Source organism: Dreissena polymorpha, chromosome 1 (assembly GCF_020536995.1).
Source record: "Dreissena polymorpha isolate Duluth1 chromosome 1, UMN_Dpol_1.0, whole genome shotgun sequence".
In the NCBI taxonomy this organism is placed as follows: Eukaryota; Metazoa; Mollusca; class Bivalvia; order Myida; family Dreissenidae; genus Dreissena; species Dreissena polymorpha.
The window spans coordinates 56,727,650-56,747,930 of record NC_068355.1 but is presented as its reverse complement, the minus strand read 5'-3'; the positions used below and the strand labels follow the sequence as shown (position 1 = coordinate 56,747,930).

Genomic DNA, 20,281 nt, shown 5'->3' with positions numbered 1-20,281 from the left:
CCCATGGGATTTTTTCTCCCATGGGATTTTTTTTCTCCCATAATTTGCAAATGGGAGAAAAATCCCATGGGATTTTGAACATTTTAAAAAACGTGTTTTATTTGCGTTTGCAAGTATTTTAACGTTATTTAAGGACTGTATATTGGTTTTATGCCAATTATATATAAAAATATATAGTAATAAAAAAATCCCATTTTAAAATGGGAGAAAAAAATCCCATGGGATTTTTTTCTTATTTTGAGAGATTTATTCATGAAACTTTCAGAAACATCATATTTTATGAAATGATGAACAACTACGATATTTTAATGCGTTTAGTCGTGTTTAAAAAAAGACAAAAAATCCCATGGGATTTTAAATCCCATGGGATTTTTTCTCCCATGGGATTTTTTCTCCCATGGGATTTTTTCTCCCATGGGATTTTTTTCTAATGGGATTTTTCAGTTTCGTAAGCCGAATAAGTTTCTTAATGCGAAAAACAACAATAAAGGAAATAATAATTATAATTTTGAATAATAAATTGAATAATATAAATAACATGAATATTTTTAAAATGAGTTACAATTAAAGGTTTATGCTAGTAGAACTTATCATTTCTTGTTCGAGCAGATGGTTGAGTCCAATTGGTGAGTATGCCAGCTTAGAACCAGTATAAATGCATCGCAGACAGACAACGCTGTCATACTGTACACACCGCTGAGTAACAATCTTTATTGCATTTCATTTTGCAACAGAAAATGAACTCCGTAGTATAATTGATCTTATATATGCCCTCTGCTTTTGAAAGCGTGCAACACATTAACATAACAATAAGCCCATGCCAAAAACTATGTGCAAATTCCATTCAAAGCTATATACACATTATAAAGGTCAGATGACCCGCGTCATGCGAAAATGGGTCTTATGTCATATGCGGCCAAAGTTGGTCCATCCTAGCTTGTCCAACCGCGCAGTCTGGTCAGGTACTACGCTGACTGATATATAAAGTCAAGCCATGATTCGTGGTCTCATATCCAAACTCGGTAGCTCCTGTGCGAAACTTTCACCGGAAACGACGGCACCGAGACGGGCGCTCGAACTTTGCGGATGCGCGTTATATGTTATATATAATAGCGCGATGTGTTTTTTCTTGCCTCAAATTAGTAAGCCCAATCAGCGTTTTATTGTGTTCTTTGCTTCTACTATTAACAAAAACTTCAACTGATACGAACATGAATTTTATTTTAATATGTTTATTTAATGCTCGGAAAACTCATTGTATATTTAGACTACTACTTATAAAACAGTTTTCGGCATATAAATTGTTATTCCAAACCAGATTTTACGCACTTTACTGTACAAAATACCGTTAGGGCCACCGTGGTTACTCATTAAAATCCAGAGGGCGAGAATGCGAGAACGCGAAAGTACGATGACGACAGTGCGACAATACGATGGCGACAATGCGTTCGTACGATTGCGAAAACGCGCTAGTACGATGACGACAATGCGACAGTGCGACAATACAATGGCGGCAGTGCGATAGTACGGGGGCGACAATGCGATAGTCATATCGTACTGTCGCCGTGGTATCATCGCAATGTCGCCATCGTTCTATCGCATTGTCGCCATCGTATTGTCGCACTGTCGCAATCGCATTTTCGAATTGCCGCCATCATACTATCGCGTTATCGCATTGGCACCATCGTACTATCGCACTGTCGGCTATCGCCATCGTATTGTCGCACTGTCGTCATCGTATTTTCGCACTGTCGTCATCGTATTATCGCACTATCGAACTGTAGTATTGTCGCCATCGTACTATCTCACTGTCGCCATCGTATTGTCGCACTGTCGTCATCGCACTGTCTGATTGTCGTCATCGTATTATCGCGTTCTCGCATTGTCGCCATCGTACTATCGCATTGTCGCCATCGTATTGTCACCCTGTCATCATCGTATTGTCACATTGTCGCCATCGTACTATCGCGTTCTCGCGTTCTCGCCCTCTGGATTTTAATGTGTAACCACGATGGCACTAACGGTATTCCGTAATACTGCTAAAGCACAGTATGATTAGGTCACTCCCAATGCTCAAATCTCTATGTCTATTTTAGTAACAACAAATGTCTATGGAAGGATATTTAGGTAAAAGTTACATCATTCGTGGTGAATATTTACATTATGACTGGTGCTTATTCTAATTTGCTTTATGACAATTCCAACATGCTTGTTGTCTATTCGTTTATAATTGATGATTGCTGCAACATTACATCATTCATGAATAATATTTACATTATGCGTGATGTTTATTCTAACATGCTTCATGACAGTTCCAACATGCTTGTTCTCTGTCGGTTATACTTGATGATTGTTTCAACATGCTTGGTGACTATCCAATGTTTGTGTGTTCATTATTCCTGAAACCAGTCATAATCGGTTTTGCCACTAAGCGTCATTAACAACGGCAGTTAGCAACAGGCAGTAAGCAGAATGCAAGTTACTAAATTATGACTACAGGTGGCGCGCGTTTATTTTCCGTATGTTGAATAAATTACTTTTCGGAAAAAAAGCGAAAACATCCGAATCATTTTGACTAGTAAACTGAATAAGCTGAATTAGTTCCCTTCGTTATATAATCTCCATTAAACTAAATACGTTCATTATTGCCATGAAGACCAGTAAGTTTACACAATGAATTGACTGCCGTGAATGTTTTTGATATTTGTAAGATTCAATTGGCACTCAAGAAATTATACATGTATTTTATTCAGAACATAACGGGGCTGATGTGTTGGAATTGTGGCCCTTCCCTAGTCCAAATAATTACAGTAGACGTAATCTACCGATGTGCATTGCATATCGACGTCATATTTATAAAGTAGCCCAAACCCCCATTGCCACAGACCTGTGCGTGAAACTTTCAGATTTCTCTAGTCTGTTTACCATGCTATAATTACAATTTCTATAAACACATATTTATCATTTTATGACTATATAATGTCTGTGGTATACAGAGAAACCTGAAAGTTACAAGTACTTGTGTCTAGTACTGTACAACTATTGTACTCCTCGTTGAGAAAACAACTACTTCATCTACATGTATTAAAATATCATAAAACATAATTTTCAATCAAGTTGGAAAAAATCAATAAATAAATGTCATATAAACAGGTTTGTCATGAACGTTGACGTCGCTCTTGGTTACCAGAAAAATTCCCACGCACGGATTTCAACCGTCATTGTTTACAATCAATTAAGTGCATAAGTACTTGAATTTGTATAGTGTTTTTTAAAAGTGTCCAGCTACAGGTGGTTAGCGTGTGGCTATAATACTAGTTAGTGAAAACATATTTTTGAATGATAAGTAATCATATTATAACGAAAAATCAACTTTTCTTAAAAAAAAATAAGTTAAATATATATTCAACAAGGTATCCAACTCGAAATCATCCGAAAACGGGATGCATCGTTTTAAACAGCCATTACTTCATCAATTTTGCAGCGATTTTCACGATCTTGGTCTTATTCAACGCAGAAATAAATTTCCTTTCTGGAAATGTATATGTCTTGCAATATTTTTACAAATACTGGGTCAACTTTTAAGAAATAACACGATACACAACTCGCGTGACCCAGCTGTGATCGATCAGACAGTATTCATGACTGAAATCTTCACGGGGAAATGGGCATTTTCCCTGCAAAGTTCACGAACCTCGATACCATAATTCAATAAAACGTATGAAAAAAACATTCTTACCGTGCTTGCCGTAGAATTATGCATCAAAACTAACTGTCCAGCGCATTTTCAAACCTTTGTTTACATACATTTCAACCAACTGACATTTTAAACACAAGAGTGATTTCATTGCTCCAATGCGGAGTTGTGTCTTTACAACTGGAGATTTCATTCATAAATACGGTCTGATCGATCACAACTGGGTCAAGCGAATTATGTATAGCTTTATTTCTTAAAATTTGACCCAGCATGTGTAGAAATATAACAATATATATACATTTCCTAAAAGGAAATTCATTTCTGCGTTGAATAAGACCGGGTCATGAAAATCGCTGCATTAAATTAATTTAGTAATGGCTGCTCAAAACGATGCACCCTGTTTTCGGATGATTTCGAGTTGGATACCTTGTTATATATAAAACGGTAGTGATTTTTTTTATAGAAAATTTGATTTTTCGTTTAAATATGATTATTTATCATTCAAAAAGATGTTTTCACTAATTATTATCATAGCCACACGCTAACCACCTGTGTGTCCAGCACGTGTGCCGGGAGAACAGGGCTTAATGTATTTTTTGTTAAGCTCTATAATATTTATATCCAATCTGTATGAAAAAATGTCGGTGATCATTATTCCGGTGTTAATTTTTGAAAATATTGAGGCATTTGTTAATTATGGATCTAAAACGGAACATTAATCCGCAAAAAAAAACACCGGGCATATTGCATATTAGATCGGACACATGAAATTATTTCGAAAGAAAGCAATAAGAGTTTCAATTCTACATGAGTAAGTCTCGCTGTGCACGATTACGCTCTTACTGCTCGTATATATTTGACTCTTGGCAAATACCTAGTGTTTTATTTTGCTTAATCTAAATTGTGTCATGCATCTATATGTACTTAAAGCAGCATGACCAACAGCTCTTTCGTATGTGAAAGAGATTGACACGAAATACCTACCCATCTATAATAAAGTTTATATGTGCACTTCAATATTATAGTTTTAAAGCATTTTATGTGGTGCAATATAAAAGTACTTTAGTAAATTTGAAATTATGTAATCGATTTCCCCTCAACATACATGCAAAGTTCCAGATAACTTTTTCAGCAAAATCTTGGTTTACACTCTATAATAATCCAGCCTTAAAGTCTATTATTAATTCTTTTTTTTCAGGTAAATATAATTTTTGGCACATCCGCATTTAGGTTTATAGTCTAAGAAGAGCTCATGACAATTGCCGGGTTACAGCAGACTTTTTGCGATAAAAGGACCAGATAATGGAAAACGTTCGGCTTTTCGACTGTTGTAAAGATGGTCTGTTATTCATAATAACGTTAAAGTGCTGTTGATTTCATAATTGTAATGAGGGCCTAGACGAGTGGGAACTCATTGATAAAATGTTTACATTATATGCATTGATATTGAGTTTTACGCATGATCACACATTTTGAATTCTTATTTTATTTTTCCAATGTGTAACCGTACGCACAGAATTTAAGTCTACTTTTTTACTAAATTTAATTCAATTTTTTACGACTTTAAGCGTCTTATCTGGAGCTCTGCATACATGCATTAGTAGCATATATTGAAATATATCCATAGACTTTCTTTGGTTATTGAAGGTAAATTACTGTACAAAAATTATGGTTAGTCATTAACCAAAAAAAGTTAAGTCTACAAACACGCGGTTAATTTCGGTTCAGTAGCAAATATCTTACAAAGGTGCGCAACTTCTCCTATAACATAAAATTTCCGTTATACGCCGTAAATTTCCGTAGTCCTCCGTAGCATTTCGGAATGACTGTCAATTGACATCATTGTATCATGCATGATAGTATGTTGCTTTGTGCTTGGGTGAAACTCACATCTTACCATCGCGTTAATTTATTAAACGCATTAATATTTGATTTCATTATGCACTGCGCCTATTGCACAAGTCTCTCTGCACAAACCAACATACACATATGCAGCATGCAATGAACGAGCAAGAATGTTGCATCTGTACACATGCATGATACCATTAAGCAGAATGTAAATAGACATTGGACATCAGGCAAGATGTAAGTGTCATCAAGCATGAAAAGGTGTCTACATACTAATTGAAAGAACCATCAAGAATCATGACACAGTCACAAAGAAGGATGTAATTTTTACCTAAATACCCTTCCATATTTGTCGGCACTGTGTGTTTGCTTAATTTCACTGAAGAACGTCTACTGGTAAATCTTACAAAAAAAGTGATAAATAAGACTGAGTAGCAATTTTTTCGGCGTTGCTGTTTAACGTCAAATTTGGCCTTTCAACGAACTTCTTAAAAGCCCATTGAATTTTAATGAAGAAGTTTCCCGCTTGTAGGTCCGAATGAATTAAATCAAATTTTGCAATTGGCAATTTGATAGAAATCCCCATAAAACATTGCACATAGCTTTCTGAAATAAACAGGCCACATTGAACGCATTCACGATATCCAACAGCTCTCTTTGCAAAGACCTATCTAGTGTTTCTTGGCCGTGTAAGATCTATAATTAGAACATCGTCACCTAAACATCTACTAATAGAAGAGCATATTTTGGGGAAACAAATTCAATAAGAGTATAAAACGTCCACGATCAATAATGTGTAGTTTGTTAAAGATATCACGGCAGTAAAAACATAGCACTTTAAAGAGACCACAATCTGGTACATTTGGTCAATTGTTGCGTCCGTGGCGGACAATACATTTTTTATAAAGAAAGCGTACAAAAAAGCAAACACAAAGTTCTTCGTAAGCTTGTTTTAATCTTAAAAACACATAATCGACAGTCATTCCAGTCAAATACAATACTAACAGTCAGCACTCTAGAGATCAAAATTGCGGATATAAATATTTAATTCAGGGATATCAAGTGTATCAAGTTCGAATTCCGGAAAAAATAGCCGGTAGTCTGGGGCATTAGGTCCCTTACAGGGATAAAAGGTAAATCCCCGCCCGAGCCGTAGCTAACTGATTTATTGTAGTCTTTCTAGTTGCAATTTCTGGTGAGTACAATGCGGAATATTACGGATATTTGCAACATGTCGAAGATTTTCGGAAAGTAGCGAAGAGGTTTTCGTCAGTTAATATTCATGTCCGTGCCGGCCGCTAACTTATCAGAATCAATAAAAAAGAACCAGGAAAAATCGGTACCGATCGCAAATTTCCGGAATTCCGATAAAGCTTCAACATAATTTGTTCTCAAATGATCGCGTACTCGAACGAATCTGTCCCTACGCCTCCAACTCCCTTTAAATCTCATCGGACGTACATTGATCTCAAAATCTATCCTTGACGACTCAAATCATATTTCCTGAATAGTTTGGCCTATTGACGTCCCTGTAATTATAACAATGGTCTTTTGGATAAACATCGCTAAGTTGTTGCAATATAATAACCGTTTAAAATAGTTACCGGTTTTCATTTAATAAAATGATTAAGTCATATTCGAGATTTCAGCGATTGCCAATATTTTGCTTTTGTTTCTCATAAGCATATGGTGCTTGGTATCTGCTATTGACTCCTATGTAGATTGCAAATATTACATAACCCTTACAGCGGCCGAGCGCAGATATCTGCACTTGGCCGCTAAAAAGAAAAATCTTTGCGCATTAATTTAATTCAAATCTCATTATCATAATCAAAATCATCATCATCGTCGTCGTCGTCACTACTACCACCACCACCATCATCATCATCATCATCTTCTTCTTCTTCTTCTTCTTCTTCCTCCTCCTCCTCCTCATCATCATTAACAACAACAGCAACACCAACTTAACATCATCATCAAACAACAATAAACATCGGTAGCATACAATGTGCTTCATCAACCATACATAATTATATGCGTTAAAACACCATAATAGAACAGCATGAATGAAGCTGTCTATTACTCTTTTATATTTCCTATACCAATATTTTTTTTCGTTAATTGAAGGACTAGTTGAAATCTTCTATAAAAGCCCCCCCCCCCAAAAAAAAAAATTAAAAAAAATAAAACATAATAATAATAACCCTAGCAAACAACAATACACATAGGTTAGTTAGTATACACTGTGCTTTAGCAACCATGCATAATGAATGTTTATGACTTCGGACCGTTGTGATCAAATTTAAAAAAGCAAGATGGTATGTATGCGGCACACAACACATAGATAATTATAGTTTTATACCTTAAACGTAGTTCATCAAAATAAAGATAAGTTATTATCTATGTAATACTTAAATTAGGTTTATAACGTATGCATATTTGTCTAAAACTTGTGAAATGTGATTCGTAAGCCGACGACAACATTATCATTCGGACCCTTCTCCCCACCTAACAATCGAGATTAAACACCTGTGGAGATCCCGATCTTATCAATGAATAAACCGGTTCAATGATGTCAAGTCAAATAAAACATACTATTACTATCCAAATAAATATCTATCAAAAAATGTAAATTGATATACCTACTTAACTAAAACTAAACTTAAACGATTAGCAAGAAATATATATAAAGAAGAAGCAGGCAAAGTAGACAAATTAATTGTAACATATGTTTTCTCAGTCTCCCACTGTTGAACAATATAAATAGTATTTATCGCCACCCCAAAAGGGATCTTTATCACACGTTTGGCTCAACTAATATATAATTGTGACAGGACAAACTGTCAACAAATACCTTGTTAATGTTTTATACATAACTCCAATCAAAGGTTAACTTCCAAGGAAACTGCGGCATGTTAAAACTGTTGATTATGACAAAATGTTGTTTAGTACAAATCAGTACAATAGCGTCTGTTATGTGGCCTATACTAATCCAGTTAAATAAAACTTTAATCGCAGAAAAGTTTAGATTCTTTACACCTTTAAAGGGGCCTTTTCACAGATTTTGGCATTTTTTTTAACTACTTCATTAAATGCTTTATATTGATAAATGTAAACATTGGATCATAAAAGCTCCAGTAAAAAATCAAGAAAAAAAAAAAAGGAAATGTACATTGCCCGGAGCAGGGTTCGAACCAGTGACCCCTGGAGTCCTGGCAGAGTCCTGTAGTATAAACGCTTAAGCCTACTGAGCTATTCCGCCGAGTACACATTCTCGACGTTTTTTATACCTTATATAAGCAATCTTCGTAGTTTCACAAAATTTAACGACAAAAACAGAACTCTCCAAATTATTCAATCGTTTCGCGTTGCAACGCTTTATAATTTTTAGGTTTTAAAATCGTCAAAAGATGCATATAATGGCTATATTAGAGCATGGTTAATGTTCAGTATTACTGTTTCCTCACAAATATCATAACTAAAACGAAAACTTACGAATCTGAAACAACTTTTTTCAATTTTGTCAATTTACCAAAGCGTGAAAAGATCCCTTTAAGAAAATATATATAACAGTTCTTTCCTGTTTTAACAAAATGATACATTTAAAAATAAATTATGAAGCATCGCTAGCAATATTAGAAAGAGAAGTAGAAGGAGAATTATTATCAATAGTAGCAGTAGCAGCAGCAGCAGCAGTAGCAGCAGCAGCAGCAGTAGCAGTAGCAGAATCAGTAGCAGTAGCAGTAGCAGTAGCACTAGCAGTAGCAGTAGAAGTAGCAGTATCAGTAGCCGTATCAGTAGCAGTAACAGTAGCAGCAGCAACAGCAGCAGAAGCAGCAGCAGCAGCAGTAGCAGTAGCACTATCAGTAGCAACAGCAGCAGCGGCAGTGGCAGCGGCAGTGGCAGTGGCAGTAGCAGTGGCAGTAGCAGTAGCACTATCAGTAGCAGCAGCAACAGCAGCACTGGCAGCGGCAGTGGCAGCGGCAGTGGCAGCGGCAGTGGCAGCGGCAGTGGCAGTGGCAGCGGCAGCGGCAGCAGTAGCAGTAGCAGTAGCAGTAAGAGTAGCCGAAGCAGTAGCAGTAGCGGCTTTTTGCTTTTTTGTTTTAGAAGTGTTTGTCGTATAAGAAGAACGCAAGGAAGACAAATTAATTGTAACATGTGTTATCTTAGTCTCCGTTGTAGTAGTAGTTGTTGTATCTACACAGCCATTTTTCAGTCACCTGAGAGGCATGTTTTTATAAGAGATTTAATAGACCAGTTTCACAATACGAACACTGTTGCTATTATTAGATATCACGTGACGAGTCGAATCTCAGAACGAGGCGGAACGTGACAACTTTCTTTTCCTATGTTATACAAATGGTTGAGAATTTCGATCATTATAGAGCAGTTGACTGTAATGTTTTACATTCGAGACGGTTATAACATTATTACAGTATGTGTTAAGTCAATAAATTGATAAATACTTCTTAAATAAACATTATAACAACCATAATAATAATTCAACGACATACTATCTAGTACAAATAGTGAATATTAAAAAAAAATCATCTTTATACAAATACGAATAACCCATTAACACATCAGAGTAAAGGTGGTCTGAAGACCTAACATCGATAATTGCTCAAAACAAAGATATATAAAAGCCGCAAAATAAAATAAATAGCATTATATGAATACAATTCTCAAAGGTATGGGTGTGTTGGTGTGCGCTATTTTTCATGAACTGTCGAACGTGTAAGCGATGTTGAATCAACCATAAGACAAAGCACTATAAACGCGAAGTACATGACACTATTTAAATTGTAAGTTAATTTTCTTTTACATTAAATAAAATGTATTTTAGAGTGAATGACAATATTGAAGAATTATTATAACAAAGTGAAACAAACGGACGTGATAGAAATTGAACTGTCTAAACATGTATAATGAAATTTCTTTATAAGAGATTATGAGTGAAAATGTATAGCATTTTATATCAAAATGTTTAACCCCGTTGTGGTTAAACGAAAATGCTTGTTTTAATTTTGTTGTTCCGTACGGTATCCGGACATTCGTTCACACGGACAATCGTTCCTACGCTAATTTTGACAAGGTGTACATTCGCTCGAATATTGTATTTAACAAACCGGACAATATTATTTTGACAGCCCGGACATTCGTTCCTATGTTATTGCGTAACTTTCTGTTTTGTGGCAAAAAAAGCATTGTATTGTGCTTATATGCTATAAAGGTTGTTGTTGTAGTTTTTGCTATTTGACAGTCCGGACATTGGTTCCTAAAAGTAAATGCAAAACTAAACAAAAAGCAATATTCCGAGCAAAGCTTATCTTCTTTGATTTTTTTTGTTATTGGTCTTAGTGCACAGTGGACGTGTTTTGCGTGCTCTTAAATATATGGAATCTACTTGAAATATAATGTAGCTACATTCCTGATAATCAAGAGAGTAACGGATATATCGTTTAGTAATAAGATATAACAAAAAGTACATTTGTAGTGTTAAAGGTGACTGAGATATTTATTATTTAACACTATTTTTTCTATTTTCGCGATGTAAATTTGAATCGGACAGTCGGGATACATTTTTCGTGAACTCTTGTCAGAACATAATAATGCGTGATTGTGTCGATTACTACTTAATCGGATTACATCTATTTAGGATTTGGGTAACATTCGGTCAAATATCTCGTGCGATATCGCTGTGGATAAGCAGCTTACAACCAATACGTTGAATGTGAACAATTATATACTGGCCATGTACGGTATACGTTGATATGACCAGAAAAAAGCGGACCAAACAAGAAGCGTCTCCGGACAGTGTGAGTGGACAACCCGACAAGCTACACAAAATGGCATCAAATACGTCCGCCCCAACAACACCAGCATCACATGATAAATCTCCTGGAGCGGGCCCTTTTATGCCTCCACATTAACAATTCCTCGCAACCCATTTGTTACCGCCACATTACCTAAGCCCACCACCTGCTACGCACGTGAGTGGCGGATCTACATACTCACCGGTGGGTAACCAGCAGAATCAGGTACCAATCCAAATTGACGCTAGCATGATCAATGTTATACTTGGCTCATTACATTCAATAGAAGAAGGACAACGAAGCATTCAAATAAAACTAAATAAACTCAATAAGATTGAAATTGATGTTCAAGCCATATCCTGTAAAGTAACACAAGTGGAATCGAAAGTGGTAGCACTCGAAACAAAACTTAACTCTACCGAAAGAAAAGTATCTGAACTTGAAGAAAGCAAATCATTTGAAAGTGAAGTGTTCGATGATGTCCGCGCTAATCACCAAGAATTACTTCACAGCATAAAAACACTGAAGAGTGAAAATTCACAGCTGTCCGAAAATCTGTTAGACCTGCAAGCGCGATCTATGCGCGACAATTTGTTCTTTTTTAATTTTGAAGAGGAGAAGTCATTTGAATCAAGGAAATCTGAAAACTGTATAAGTAAAATACATCAATTCTATGATCAACAGTTGCACATAGACGACCCAGTAAACAAAATTAAAATCGATCGCGCACATCGGGTCGGTCATTACGAGCAAGTTAAAACACGACCAATAGTGGTTAAATTCAATTTTTATGGCGATAAACTTGAAATAAAAAATAGAACACATGCACTTCTTCCTGCAAGCAACTTCCGTGTAAGTGACCAATTTCCGAAGGCTATACAAGAGCGCCGACGAAAACTCGTGCCATACCTAATACAAGCCCGGAAGGACGGTAAACAGGCGTCGCTTTCATACGACACGCTCTACATCAATCTTGTTTAGTACACACATGATCACCCACCGCCCGGGCCTGTACCGGAAATGCCACACCAAGGACCGCGGAGCAACCTTCGTCGCGACACCGGAAGTCACGGCAATACCCATACACGTACTAATTAGGAAATCGACCAGAAGCAGCTACGTGTTTGTGCATGGAATGTTCAGGGTCTTTTATCGAAATTAAATGAAAGTGACTTTCTAAATTTTATTAATACATATGACATTCTTATTCTCACGGAAACTTGGAATTCTAGTTTAGCAAACATCCATATTGATAGTTTTAATTGTTTTTCATGCCCCCGTCCAAAATGTAACAATAAAGCAAGGCGAGAAAGTGGCGGTGTTATCGTATATTTTAAGAAACAGTACTCTAATGCAATAGAACTAGTTAAACTTAACACTAACGGTATACTATGGTTCAAAATGAAAAAACAATCATAATGTTTAGAAAATGACATTTTTGTATGTGCATGCAATATACCACCATGTGAATCACGTGTTTATTGCAATGTAAACTCGCCAATATTTGAATTTGATTTTTTTGAGCAGATAGCGTCTGATGTACTTGTATATAGTCAGCAAGGTGATATTGTGTTAATTGCAGGGTCTTCCCCAGGCCATTTAAGTGCAAATTTATTTTGTGTCGAATCTTTTTCTCAATTAAAAAGAGCGCGAAAATTATGCAGCATGTACAACGTCGCGTCTATTGCATACAAATGGCGTGTATTGAGCGTTTTAACAAGCACACAACAGGTCAGGGGATTGACGCATATTCAGAGGCAATATTTCATCAAATCTATAAATAGTCACTTAAAAAATGGCAAGGTTTGTGTTAAATTAATAACTGAAAGCTTTTATCGTAAATATTTACCAGAAAGAGATTGATAAAAACGGAATAAACGGGATTATCGGGTAATAAATAGAAACTTGAAAAATAGTAAGTATACAGTAATAGAGTCGGGTTGAAACGGATGTATTGGGGAATCGTTCGAGTCGGGATTTTACTATCTGTGCGGAAAAGTTTTAAAACAATTAAACAATTAAACAATATAAAATTATTTTTTTTTAAATTACTGGGGGATTTTTTGAAGAGTCATAGCGCACCAAATGACGCTGTTTTTCTTTGAGTTATAACGCACCACAGAACGTGAATTGACACGTTAAATTAAAAAAAAAAATCAACGTCGGGAGGGGACACCCCTCCCCAACCCACCCCCGATCGGCCCCGGGGCGCCTGAACAAATTCCTGGGGAAGGCACTGAATTGGTGATCTAAATTCTAGAGTGGGCGAGCGGCCGGACATAATTGAAAACATCAATCTTGACCGTTATGTTTACATGCCTATTTATGATGTTCCGCTTGAAAGACTACCGGCTCGCTCGTCGTTTGACATATTTCGTCATATTGTCAAACTAAACGAAGCGCTAAAAATAAATTTTACAGCAAAGAAAGTTAAACATTGTCAATTTTAAGTAAATCTAACCCAAAGAAATTCTGGAAATACATAAATAAATATAAGCTTAAAAAATCTTCTGGAACTAATGACGTAAATATTGAAGATTTAATTCATCACTTTAAAAACTTATCTAATACACCGAATGACAACTCGTTCAGTGGTGATGACAATTCATCAAGACATGATACACTTTATATTGAGGAATTAGATCGCCCATTTACCGTTATAGAAATACAAAAAACAATATCAAAGCTCAAACGACATAAATCCGCTGACATGTCTAACAATGTTGCAGACTTTTTTATCGACTGTAATGAGTTTATTTCTCCCTATTTAGTAAAAATTTTCAATTACATATTTGAGAAAGGTGTTTATCCTGAATCTTGGTGTAAGGGCGCCATTGTACCTATTTTCAAAAAGGGAGAAAAAATGTTGCATCTAATTATCGTGGTATTACATTAGTAAATATTATAGCTAAGACGTTTTCACTTACATTGCGCAATCGAATTAATTCTTGGTGCGATAATAACAATATGTTTAACACATCTCAATTCGGGTTTAGAGATAATCGTGGCACGATTGATTGTATTTTTATCTTGCACACTATAATCCAGAACATTATTAATAGTAAATCAAAACTCTATTGCGTTTTTATTGATTATGAAAAAGCATTTGATACTGTTATACATGAAGCTTTGTGGGTCAAATTAGTACCATTAGGAATAAGCTGTAAAATGTTAAAAATGATCAAGTCTCTATATCAGAATGTAAAATCATGTGTTAAAAACCATAAAGATATGTCTTATTCTGAGCTATTTGATGTTACGTTAGGAGTAAAACAGGGTGAACCATTATCACCTTTATTATTTATTTTATTTATTAATGATATAAATGATTGTATTAATATTAATAATTTAACCGAAAAAGATATTTGTTTATTATCTATGTATATGTTATTATTTGCTGATGATATTGCATTATTTACTACAAATCAAGAAAGTCTACAATTACAATTTTTTCAATTTATCAATACTCCTGTAAATGGGGATTAAAAATAAATGTAAACAAAACTAAAATTTGCATATTTGAAAAAAGGAAAGTACATGTTTGTATAGTTGGACTATTAATCAACAGGCTCTCGAAATTGTTGATGAATTCTGCTACTTGGGCCTTAAACTTCACTACACTGGTAATATATCTAAAGCTATTAAGGCAAATAATGAACAAGCCTTAAAAGCTTACAATCATTTATTGTCAATTTTTAGTAAAGTGAAGCTTAGCACTAAAACAAAACTCTTTCTATTTGACTCCCTAGTTGTTCCAATTATTCTATATGGATCTGAAATATGGGGCATTTACAACATTAAAGAAGTAGATAAACTTAATTTCAAATTTTGTAAAACTATTCTTGGTGTACGCTTACAGACTTCTAATGCTGCTGTTTTGGGTGAATTAGGCAGATTTCCTCTTTCTATAATATGTAAACAACGTGCACTCAGTTATTGGGTTAAAATTAAGCAAAACCCGAACTCTTTGATGCACACGGTTTATAACGAACAATGTAATATTTACAATGAGAATAATAATAATAACACAAATATGTGGTGTGCATTTGTAAAACAACAATTAGATCAACTAGGACATGGTATATTTTACAATAACTTAAATGACAACTGTAATTATTCTCATGAAATTAATCAAATAATAAAAGATCAGTTTATACAAAATTGGCATGATACAATTAATAGCCAACCGAAATTAGAATACTACAAAATGTTTAAGACTGAATTCGCTTATGAAAAATATTTAGATTGCATTAATAATAGAAATAATAAACAACAGTTATCCAGATTAAGACTTAGCGCCCATAAATTTGAAATAGAGACTGGTAGATATAATAACATACCCAGAGTTGAACGTAAATGTAAACTATGTAACGCAAACACTGTTGAATCGGAATATCACTTCTTTCTTACTTGGTTTAAACACTATTTATTTAGTTCATTGAAAGTACATATAAGCAATACAATACAAACATACATATTATATTTGAGCAATATGCTAGGCAGGTAGACTTGCAGTATTGCTTTACATAAAGGCTGTAGAATACAATTGGACAGAATTGAGAAGGAAGCTCGAGGCTTATACTATGTCTCTCTTCTGTCAGTTAGAAGCGCTGCTGTAATGGTGTAAACAACCAAACGTATAACAACTATTTAAAGACATGTCAAAATTACGAACAATATATTACAGTGATAGATTATTGCATACTGGTTAGAAATGTAAAATTAATATAAACTATAATACAAAAATTATAACAGAGTAATGTAGATAGCATAAGAGCTAATAAGTGGAGAAGGAAAGGGATAGCAGTGGAAGAGTAAAGTTTCAGAATTAGAGAAGTTGCGGTAAGAAAGGAAGCAGTTGCGGGAACGGGGCATCGTTAGCAGAATATGGTTTGTTCCTGAGATAGAAATGGGTTAGAATCTATGGCTATCTCGGATGTAAGACTGAACATGTTTGAATATTAATGAATTTACTTCATATGAGCCGTCTTTAACACCGAAAAGAAGAAGTTGCAAAGTTATGGGTAAGAATCTAGACAGATTATTAAAAAGGATAACTCTTTTTTCTGCATAAATGGGGCAATTGAAGAAAAAGTGATATGTGTCTTCAATCGCACCGCATTGACAATATGGACTTTGTACAATGTTTTTTGAGTACAAATGTTCATTTAAACTGCTACAATGCATTCGTAAACGCGCATGTAGAATATTAGATGTCCGCTCCCCATCGTAGAAATGCTGGGGAATTATTTTCTTATCTTTACTAAGATTTGCTTTGAAAGCAGTGAGAGAAGGAGCCGTTCTCACCGATTCCGGTAAATTGTTCCATAAGTTTATAGTTGATGGTAGGAAAGATCGAGTAAAAAGTTGTGATTTGCATTGGATACTGCGAATGTTGTTAGAGTTACGAAGTGGATAAGCAGATCTTTCTCCCACGCTAGAGGGGATAAGTGTGCACAAGTATGGGGGTGCTAGTGAATTATACATTTTATAGAAGTGGGTAAGTTTATGTTTTGTTCTCCTATTTTTTAATGGTTCGAGAGCAGTTTCATTGTATAGGTTTTGCAAGGATGCCAAACGTGTCCCCCCGCTGATTATCCTTGCTGCTTCCTGTTGAATCTTCTCAAGTTCTATTTCATCTTGTGTATTAATGTTATCCCAGACTATATCAGCGTATTCAAGAATTGGTCTAATAAATGTTGTGTAAATCGATAGAAGAGACTTTCTATCGAGCGTAAACTTGAACGTTCGCATTACATTGAGTCTTTGCCATGCTTTCTTCATGACTGATTCAATATGGTCATGCCAGGAACATGTATCAGAAAAAGTTAAGCCAAGATGCTTGTGAGACGAAACCTCAGTGATTTGGCAGTCGTTGAAAAAGAGAGGGGGATGGATTGGGCGGTTGATTTTTCTAGATACAACCAAAGATTCGGTTTTGGATGGATTGAAGGTTACCAACCACTTATCAGCCCAGGAATGAATTTTTGCAAGATCAGTGTTAAGATGATTAGCCGCATCAACAGGGTTGTCGACGATGATATATAGCGTGGTGTCGTCTGCAAATAGGCGAATTGGACAGTGAATATCTCGTACAATGTCATTTATATAAATGAGAAAGAGGAGGGGCCCTAATATAGACCCTTGAGGGACACCAGCGTTTATGGGTAATGGGTCAGATTGGCAGCCAGAGATTACAACACACTGGGTCCTCTCATGTAGGTAGTCTTTTAACCAAGATAGAAGATTGCCCGAGATACCACTAAGTCGGAGCTTGTGGATAAGTCCTTCATGCCATACTCTGTCGAAGGCCTTAGAAATGTCGCAAAAAACGGCTCGAACCTCTTTACCTTCGTCAAGGGCTTTACAAAAGGAGTGATACACAGAGACTAATTGGTTGACGGTGGAATCTTTTGGAATGAAGCCTGATTGAGATGGGGTTATAAATTCAATAGCCCTTAAATGGTTAAAGATATATTTGTGGAGAATTCTCTCGAGACATTTACTTAAAACACTTAAAAGAGAGATCGGTCTGTAATTTTCAACATCCTGAGGATCAGACTTTTTGTGAAGTGCACAAACAGTTGCTTCTTTCCAGCTCCGTGGGACCCTACCATTACTAATAGAAAAATTAAAAAGATTTTGTAGGGGACCTGAAATCTCGGATGCAATTTGCTTTAGAACTTGACTATTTATTTGGTCTGGACCTGATGCCTTTCCCGTTTTCATCACTTTAATGGAATCCAAGACATCTTGACGGGAAATAATTAGATCTTCAAGGACGGGGTAATCTGGCTCTTCGGAATGTAGGTTGTGCATATGCGTATTTGGTGTAGTTAAAGTAGATTGAGATTGGAAGAATGAATTAAGAATATTTGCTTTATCAAGGGGTGACTCATATATGGTACCATTATGAATTAAGGGAGGCAACTCGTTTTGTGTGGTGTTTTTATTTGTGAATTTTTTTATTATTTTCCAGAAGTCGGATGATGAGTGTTGATTTTCACGTATAAGTTTAGCGAGATTTTCAAAGTGCACTTTTTTCGCTGATCTGACAAGATTATTAACAATATTACGTTGTTGGCGAAAGATGTGCCAGTGTCGGTCTAAATTAGTAGCCTTGGCTTTTTTGTATGCTCGTTTGCGGCGTCGGATTTCCTTACGAATATTAGTATGTAGCCATGGAGGATCGGCTGTTCTTATTGTAACTATTTTGTTCGGGATTGTAGCTTCGCAGAGACTGATAAGTTGACGTGTGAAATTTGAAGTGTATATGTCAATATTATTATCACAACAACTGTTCCAATCGAAATTCTGCACAAGTTGTCTTAGATTAGTGTAGTCCCCATATTTATATAGCCATATTTTACGTTTAAAATTAGATCCAGCTATTCTATTGAAGTTTATGACGCAGTAGACTGGGCAATGAAATCGAAGTTGCTGGTTAAGAAAGGGTTCTCCAACGCCGCTTTTAAGCACTTTCAAGGAAGGTGTTACTATAAAAAGGTCAAGAATGGAATTCGAGGTTTCAGTAAAATGAGTAGGTTCTTTAATAATCTGTTTGAGATTATACTGTAAAAGAAGGGTCTCCATTTTGATCCTGCACTGTGGTTTATTCATGTCAAGATTAAAATCACCTGTGATAACAATGTTCTCAATACCGGTGTCAACGGCTAGTGAGATCGAATCGTTTATGCATTCTAGTAGATAAGGAGAAGAGTTTGGTGGTCTGTAGAAAGAGCCAGATAAAAGACGCCTTCCCTTTATACGTAGTTCGACCCATAGACATTCTAGATCATCAATTTGTAGGTCAGGTCGCTCAATGGCAAAGAGATCGGATTTTACGTATACTAGAATACCTCCATGAGGATCGTTTCTTCTATCCCGTCTGAACGGCTTATGATAAGAAGGAAAAAGTAGGTCGTCAGTGTCAACTGTTGAGCTGAGCCAAGTTTCAGTAAACACTATAATATCAAAATTGTTGAGATCGGCATACAGAATATCTTTCTTTGCGAGGAAGCTCTGAACGTTGTAATGAACAATTTTTAGATTATGTGCAAATGCATCATTTATTGAAGATGAGAAAGATGTACCCGAAGAAGAGGATGACATATCAAGGGAGCTGTCGGGTCCAGGATTTGGATGGACATCGCCTCCTCTAAGAAGAAGGATTGCCAGCCAGCAAACTAACTCGAACATATTCATGTGTTGAAGCCCTTTACTTTTCATAGTCCGAGAGTGGAACAAACCTATCCTCATCCTGTACACTCCTATGTCAGTGTACATCGTTTAATGCTGAGTTAAAAAAATAATTGGATGAGGAAAAAGCTATCGTGCGCCCGGCCCGCAAGAAGTGAAAGAAGGAAGGAGGAATAATGAGAAGAGAAGAATAACAAAAATAAACAAAAAATTTGGTCATGTTGATGTTATAAAGAGATGTTAAAACCTCAATTGATAAATTTATATTATGGGCTGTATAAATGATACAGAAAGTGGAGCTTATATTGAATGATCGCGTAGTAACATAATAGTACAAGGATCTACGCAACATGGGCTTAGCACTTGGGCAAACCAAAAAATGACAGCTTTTTACAAAGCTTGAATTATATGCTACTGCGGCGTGTTAACGGGATAGTCTGTGTTTGTACAATGTGCACGTTTTCCGCTAGCTGAAAGAATACATGTGCACTAAGTGTGTGGCGAAAGATTGTAGATTACTATTTAGGCACAAGTTAGGAGTGAGTGATCGTGTTAATTGTGTTATTTTTTTCTTAATACGAGTTGACAAGTAACTTCAGGTGAAATTGATGTCGAAAAGTGCATCTTATTGGGTGATTTTTAATGAAATGTGTGTGGTTGCATTTTCAAAATAAAATAGAAAAGGATGTGTGTTTTCACCATAGTGTTTATATTCATTTTC

General features: G+C 35.7%; 1 protein-coding gene across 3 annotated transcripts in view; it reads right to left on the bottom strand.

Annotated features, from left to right (window-relative positions):
• Positions 1-20,281, bottom strand: part of LOC127881603 (uncharacterized) — a 638,632-nt gene that overhangs the window by 472,396 nt on the left and 145,955 nt on the right. The gene's annotated exons all lie outside the window — the stretch shown is intronic.